The 7,493-nt window shown below is 49.3% G+C and overlaps 1 long non-coding RNA gene across 3 annotated transcripts; it reads left to right on the top strand.

Moving 5' to 3' along the window:
* The first annotated feature begins 1,125 nt into the window (after window positions 1-1,125).
* Window positions 1,126-7,157, top strand: LOC136310369 (uncharacterized). Of its 3 annotated transcripts, XR_010726555.1 has the most exons (5): window positions 1,126-1,405; window positions 1,740-2,002; window positions 2,288-2,398; window positions 3,704-3,798; window positions 4,468-7,157. It is a non-coding gene; the product is annotated as an uncharacterized lncRNA (long non-coding RNA). The 3 variants fall into 3 exon arrangements; XR_010726553.1 differs by having other exon boundaries at window positions 1,126-2,002; XR_010726554.1 differs by lacking the exon at window positions 2,288-2,398 and having other exon boundaries at window positions 1,126-2,002.
* The last annotated feature ends 336 nt before the right edge of the window (window positions 7,158-7,493 follow it).

Genomic DNA, 7,493 nt, shown 5'->3' with positions numbered 1-7,493 from the left:
CCTAGTACTATAGCTAAATCGCCCACCTGCTCCACCTGGCTAAACTATGAGTCCCTGAGGGTGGGGTACTGGTTGCATTTGCCCTTGTAGCCCTTGCAGCAGCTGCACCAAGCAGGTATGTGAGACAGTACGATGGAGTTACTGAACTTTGTCTCACAACTCTTGGTTTGAATCCTCGCCTAGTTAGTGTGTGGCCTTGGGCTTTTCTAAGCCTCATTTTCTTTGTCTACAAAAAGAAGACGGTAATACCCTTTTCAAGGTTGTTGCCAGAGATAAATGAGGCAAAACATGCCAGGAGCTAGGGGAAGGTCTAGCACACTTCCCCTGTTAAACACTCGAATACATGTCAATTACTATTATTCAATATCAGAGGTCAAGCAGTGTTTGTTGGCTGCCCTGGTGATGACATAGCTGTGGTGCCGTGAACAGGGGGTGGTTTCATGAGGTCTTGAGTGCAGGATCTGTCCTCAGAAGGGAGGTGGCCCAACCGTGGAGGCTGTCTTTTCCGCCTATTGAAATTGGGCGCCTGATTATAGTCCTTGACCCTTGGAGGCATCTAATTTTTCCAACCCACTACTTCTGGCGCCCCCGTGCGGCCTTAGTTGTTTTCTGGGCCAGTCTGTGGGGTCCCTGAGGTTCTGGAAACTCCTCGCCGGTAGGAATCATCTTCCCTCCAATAGACATTCGCCTGCCAGCACTGCTAGCCTAGCGAGGAGCAGCTGGTGTTGCTATGAGGCCCACAAAAGGACCCATGTGAGATCTGTTCCCGCCCAAACTTGATGCGGGTGATCTGCCCCTAGCTGGCCCAAGCATTTCTTGGCTGCTGGGAAGGGGGAGCTGGGGGATACTGGTCTCAGCTGGAAGGAGCAGGGTGAACCGTGCAGGGCTGGGGACCTCCTCTCCTGGGCGGTGGTAGACATGAAATGGGAGGGTTTTTTTGGGGGGGGGTGAGAGTGGAGAGCTGCTCTGTACCTCACTCGTCCACCTCCCCCTTCAACGGCTGCAGGAGTAGGTGTCCAAGGCAAGGAGAGAAGGAACAGCCGGTCAGTCGGGAGGGGAGAGAGGCGGGGCTGTTCAGGAGGGAGCGGAAACGGTGGGGGAGTCAACCCCTAGGGCGCCGGGGGAGCTGGGATGCGGCAGCGCAGCCACGTGCGTGCGCTAGGAAGTTCTTAGGTGGCTGTAGCCGGTGGGCTGTTGGGAACCCTCTATGGGCACGGCCTTGCGCCGGGAAGACCATCCCTCAGCGACAGGGGCACCCGAGCCTTTCTGCTTTGAATTCTCAGGCTATAACGCTCCAGGCGGGCCGGCGTCTCCAAACCAGTCCAAGGTGTTGCAGAGTAAAGGACGCGCCTGGTTTTGTGGCAGATCGAGAATGCTGGGCGCAAGGATCGAGAATGAGGTGGGGGTGAGTGCGCAACGCTGCAGGTTCGGGGTTTTGGAGTATGTGCGTCGTGGTGGGAGGCAAACCTAAAGAAGGAAGCTGGACTCTAGCTCCACTCCTCCACCCCCATCTCCAGGGTTGGACGTCAGAGCGGAATGTTTCTGCTCCACTCTGCTCCCCATTATTTTTACGCCTATCTAGGTGCTTTTCTTACGTGATTTCAAGACTCAGGAAGAAAGAAAAAGAAAAAAAGCTACCCCAACAATCTCTCGCATTTCCACCTGAAACTGCGTTCTCTTACTTCGCAGTACTTGGCTCCTAGGCCTCCATCTCTAAGAACCCTTATTATCTTTAAGAGGCAGTGGTCCAGTGCCGCTGGGAATATCACACACACCGGCTGCTTCCACTGGATTCGACCCGGTTGCTTCTTCCCAGAGCATGAAGAAGACTGTCTCCTCTCCACCGAAAAGCCCACTCGGTCGTCCGCCTGCAAAGCCCCTGCCACCACTATCCAGCCACATACCCTCGGGCCAGGCCTCAGTGGGTTATCTCCTGCATCCCCCGACCGTGTTGCTCTTCAGCTGGCTGTGTGGGGACGCAGTTCAGAGCCGCTGAAGGCAGGTGAGGATCCGGAGCGTGGGGAGCTCAGATGCAGGGGCCTAGCAGCCAGTTTCTGTGCCCTTTTCTCTTCTCACACAGCCCTGCGCAGGGCTGATCGAGCGGGCGGGGGGATTTCTGATACCTAGAGCTGATCTTGACCTTCTATACTAAGCCGGGGCTCGGGTCATCTACGGCCGTCCTCCCCTGGTTCTTCAGGTTGTTTTTGGTGGGGTCTGGTTCTTTCCAAGCGGAACTTCCCAGGTAAATCCCATCTAAATGATCTGCATTTCTGGCACCCGCCTGCAGCCAGCCGCCCCGAAGCCCGCGAGAGCGCACGCCACCAGTTGCGCGCCGCTGTCCGGGAAGAAAGCGACAGAGCAGGAGTTACATTACAGCGCGCATTCGTTCTCCTTCCTGGTGGGTTCTCCGGAATCACTTATCAGAATGTGGAATCTGGTTCGAAGGAGTATCCAGTTACGATCGCGTTCTGGGACATTTGCATTCTCTTGTCTAAAAGGAGGATCTTTACAATCCTAGAGCTGTGCTCAACTAATGATAGGTTTTCGTTTCAGACAGTTTAGCTAATTACTATCAGACGAAGTAGATTTCATTGCATCCATGGAAGCATTTAATTTTATTTTAATTGAGTGTATCTGCCTACATACGCATGTCACATTATATATATACACTTACATTATACATCCTCCCGTCTGTGATTAAAGAGCTTAGTAAAATGACGGCAAGTTCTATGAAGGAAAAGTGCTAAATAGGTGCCTGAGTGGTAAATAAAATTATATCTTTTTTTTTGAGATAGGTCACATGCTGATCATTACAATAAATATATAAAATAAAAATGTGATGCTTCTTTGAAAACTATATAAAGTGTTCTCATAAGTTATTATTCTCCAAAATTGCTTCATTAATATACATATAAATATAGGCAGATAATCATTTTAGTTATATATGCCACTGCTTATGTTGTTAATTTCCAACTATTCGGAATAACAAGTTAATTATGTAATCAAGACCACAAAAAAGTTGAAAGTTATCACGGTTTCTAACCTAAACATTGCACCAAAGTTAGAGTTGAGTTTTCTGTTGAAGAATGAAAAACCGTCCTGTGACGAGAACTCACGACTAGCCAAAACCGCATATTTCAGCAGAATTTTTTTTAATAGAATGTTTTCATTTTCTACCGCTTTCCTATAAATTTTACTTTTGATGGCTCTTACTAAAAATAAACAAGAAATAAGATAAAAGGAAAAATGTCCTCTTTAGCGGTATCACTAAATAGGTTTTTGTTATTTTGTTGTTGGTGGTGGTGATGTGTATGTGTGCATATGTTCTGGTTTGTCTTTTGTTGTTGAGAGATGTTAGAAAGCTATTTAAAAATTTAAAGCAATCTAGAGGCAATAGTGTTTTGTGAGGTGTTGAATACATTTTCTAATTTTCAAGAAACGACAACTTGGAAGGTCAGTGCCAGGAAACACTGAGCTGATTAAATTCCTTCAGAGGAAAATTTCCCCCTCATTTTGGAAATCTTATAAGCAATTTTAAAATGGTGTTTTGAGCATTTTCGCTTGTGTTGCATGAGCTCGTGTAAAGGCCAGATTTTTCCTTTTTGTGTTTGGAATTGAGTTTTCTAAATAAGTCACCGCTTCCCTTCTCTGGGAGAAAACCAGTCCAGGTTCGGTAATCACTGTAATTCTTTGCAAATTACAGGCCCTTGCTGAGGAAATGAGTTTCGATTTCTCAGGGAGAGGACCTTGCACGTCTATTTGTATCTGCTCCACTTCAAAATAATTTAAGATACCAAGGTAAATACAACTTTTGTCACCTTAACAAGTTTTATTCTACCAATAAAACACACAAGTCGGAAAGGTTCATTTTGTCGAATGAAAATTAATGCAATATTTTTTTTCAAACAAAAATGCCTAAATAAAAGATGCCTAAACACAGACATGTATTTGTACTATTTGTGTCTGCTGTTTCGAAGTGCAGTGAGGTTTTTAACTTGGGGATTAAATTGGAATTCTGGATGCATTCCTTAACTGTGTGTGTGTGTGTGTGTGTGTGTGTGTGTGTAACTTCCTGTAGTGAAATTTCAATGTCTATAGACTTTTTAAAATATAGTCTGACTTCAGAACTGCAGCTGCAGTCTTTGGCAAATAAATTCCCTTAAACCAGAGCATCTGCCTGCTCTGCAGATCCCCGGTGGGAGGTGGGGGAATGTGGTCATTACTTTTCAAAAAGCAGAGTTTCTTCGTGTCTCTTCCTACTGCGATCTTCTCAACCCTGTCTGCTCTCAACCGCAAGCGGTGGGACTTTGGCTACGGACGTAGAAATCTTTTTCTCAAATCTCCGTGGGGATCAAGTTGGAGCAAATAACGTCAAAACATTTGAGAACGAAAAAGACCTTTCTTACTTGGAAAGAAATCTTTGCCGCAGTCTTGTCGCTTAAACAACTCCTTGTCTTTTCTTCGCAGCGTCCAGCCTGGAAGGCCCGGTCTTTGGTTCGTAAACGGAGAGCGGTTCGGTTCCCAAGGTGCAGCGGGACCGGGGCTCGGTCAGTGCGCGACAGGGTCTACCGGCCAAGCCGCCACCTTGCCCTTGATTCTCTGCAGCTCTGAGGAACAACCAACAATTAGCACTGCCCTGGCGAAAGCCCCAGCTTGCCTGACCCCGAGAGGATGTCTTGGAGGTCCGGGTGCTGTAGACTGCTGGCCTTGATCAGCACAGGCTTGGCGCCCGACCTGCCCTGGAGAAGATCGTGGTCCCAGGGAGCCGCAGGGCACCAGGGCGCACAGCAGCCGTCAAGACAAAAGGCACGACGCGCGGGAGGAGGCAGGTCCGGACGGCGCTCGGGGCCTCGACTTCGCAGCCTGCAGAGCTTGCAGAGACGCTGCCGTGTCAGGTCAGAGATCTTGAGTCTGAGGGCACGAGGCTGCGGAGACTGTCAGGTGGCCAGGCCTCACTCCACGCGGCAGCCACCGGCGCGCGTCTCCAAGCCGGCGTTCTTTGTCGGCGCTGGTCGGGGACTGAGTGCGGGCTTTCTCCCTGGCGCGTCTTTCTCCAGTTGCCGGCCAAGACGCCGGGGCCCAGCGAGGAGCCCCGGAAGACGCCGGCTGGGCCTCTGTCCTTGAACCTGCCTGTAGGTTCTCGAGCTCCCCTCGACCTCTCTGGACTCCTGCCTACCGAGAAGACAAACCTTACCTCTGGCGGCCCACGGTACACAGAGACACGGGAGAGCCTCGGAGTCCCGGACCCTGAAACTTCCGTGGCAGTCTTCTTTTTTCCCCTCAAAGCCAGTCTCTCTCTCCTTCGGCCCCTTCCTCTTTCACTGGGCCCATCTCTTGCTCCGTCACTTCATCCCTTCCTTCCCCCTCTTCCTCCCCTCACCTTCTCCTCTCCCTCGTCTCCTTTCTTAGTAGGTCTCCGCTCCTCCCCACCTGTTTCATTTTTCCTTATCTTTTCGATCCATCCTTCCTTTCCTCATCTTATTTTATTTCTCTCCCCCTCCATCCTCACTCCTCCACTCTGAAGCTCTCGTGTTTTTTGTCCCTGGACACTGCAGGTGTTTGATGTGGAGGGCATCCCCCTCCCTTGCCCGGGAAGGCTGGGACCACACTCGTGGAACCTCGCCCCACTCCTGAGCTTCAGACCCCTGTCCTCCATTTCAGTCCTTTGCTTACTTTGTCTTGGGAGCTGCTCATAAAAACGCCCAGGCCCCTTGGTTGTGCGACAGGGACTCTCCTCGGCACCCTGCTCCATCCCGTAGAACCTTTCCCATCTCCCTGCCCCCACAACTGCAGCAGCCTCCGCTGTGGACCCTGACTGATCTGTGGGGCTCCAGGTGGCAGACTTGGCCACCCTCCCTGTGGAAATCCCCACTCCAGGCAGATCCTGCGGAGCCTCCATTTCCTTCTATTGTGGCAGTACAGAGAGGATCACGGAGGAGCTACAGGGGACCGCAGGGCCTGGGCCCCAGGACTCCCTTGAGAACACGATGGGGGCTCTCAGGCCAGAGCCAACACCCCCTACTACACACACACACACACACACACACACACACACACACCAGGACTAACCTTCCCTTCTCTTTCTTTTCTGCCATCCCCACTTTAGATGAGGGGGCTGTTTAGCCTGGAGATCACCCCAGCTGGGAAGTGTTGAAGTATTTCTCAGACTGCCTTAAAACACAGGGACCAAACACAATCAACAGTTCAAATGCTATAGAAATGTTTACCTGAAACCTATTTACTCTTATTGATCAATGTCGCCCTGTTAAATTTAATTTTCTAAATTAAAAAAAAAAATACAGAGGGCCAAATCTGGGAGAGGAAAGTGGGGTTCTCTGCTTTCACACCAGCCAGAGGGACAAGGATTGAGCGCTCTGTAGCTTTTCCTAGCCCACCTAGAGTCTTTTACTAACTTCCTAGCTGCTGGGTAGGGAGCCAGTGGGGACTCTGAGTCACAGGCCTCTGGAGAGGAGGCACAGCCTGTAGCCTTCTACCCTGTGAACTGGGCTCCCGAGCTGCATAGTAGGCAGCCAACCAGTCTCTACCTCTTTACCTCCCATCTGCAACCACATTTCTGAGGCTGATGGCAGTTGCCACACTCTGATAAATCTGGGTTTCTAAGAGATGCACCCGACATGTATGTTTCTATGGACTTATCTTTCTCCTTGAATAAAAAGGCAGGTGCTTTCCTGTGTGAACACATCAGTGTGCATATGTGGATAGGCATGAGAAAGAGGGCACTCAATACTTCCTATAAGTGTAGACTCACATCAGGGCTCTGCTCTTCCAGAGAGTGTGGCCAAAACAGGAGGGCTGGGCCAACACTCATTCTAAAAACCCTCCCTTCCTTTTCCCCACACACAAAAAAAATGTGAATTACTGGTAGTGACATGAGATTTGGATAAAAGTGTTTATATGATCCAAGATGAAAACTAGGTTTCATGAGTATCAGATGCACCATTTCCATTCAGGCAATTTATGGGATCATTACAATTAGTCTTGTCCAAAGTGGTCCCATAAGGACCTGTCTAAGCTGTAGTCAGAGAAGAGGGAATAGATTTTTATTGCCAGAGTTGTAATGACTGTGTGTGTTCTTGTAAGTAATAAAACCACATTGAAATTATTCTGCAATTTAGACTTTTGAAAACTCCACGTGCCCCTCTTCCCATTAGTATAGTGGGGGGGGGTCTATGTGTATGTGAGTGTAAGTATTGTACACCTCATCCTGAGTGAGCACAGATATGCGCACATATGATTTTTTTACACCTCCCACACCAGTAAACCAGTAAGTATGTCTATGAATGGATGTACCCAAATCTCATGAGCACACATGTGTAAGAGTTGGCAGCTGTAACACACTTCTCTGCACGTAGAGCCCACAGAGTGAGAAGGCTGGGTTTGAGATGAGGGACTGGGAAGACATGGCTTTCTCTAAATTACAATCACATCCCATGTCTCTGTCTTGGGCCAAAGCATTGAGTCAGGGCCACTTT

Source organism: Saccopteryx bilineata, chromosome 7 (assembly GCF_036850765.1).
Source record: "Saccopteryx bilineata isolate mSacBil1 chromosome 7, mSacBil1_pri_phased_curated, whole genome shotgun sequence".
NCBI classification, from domain to species: Eukaryota; Metazoa; Chordata; class Mammalia; order Chiroptera; family Emballonuridae; genus Saccopteryx; species Saccopteryx bilineata.
Note: the sequence above shows the minus strand (reverse complement) of the source record. Positions and strands in the feature narration are given on the sequence as shown.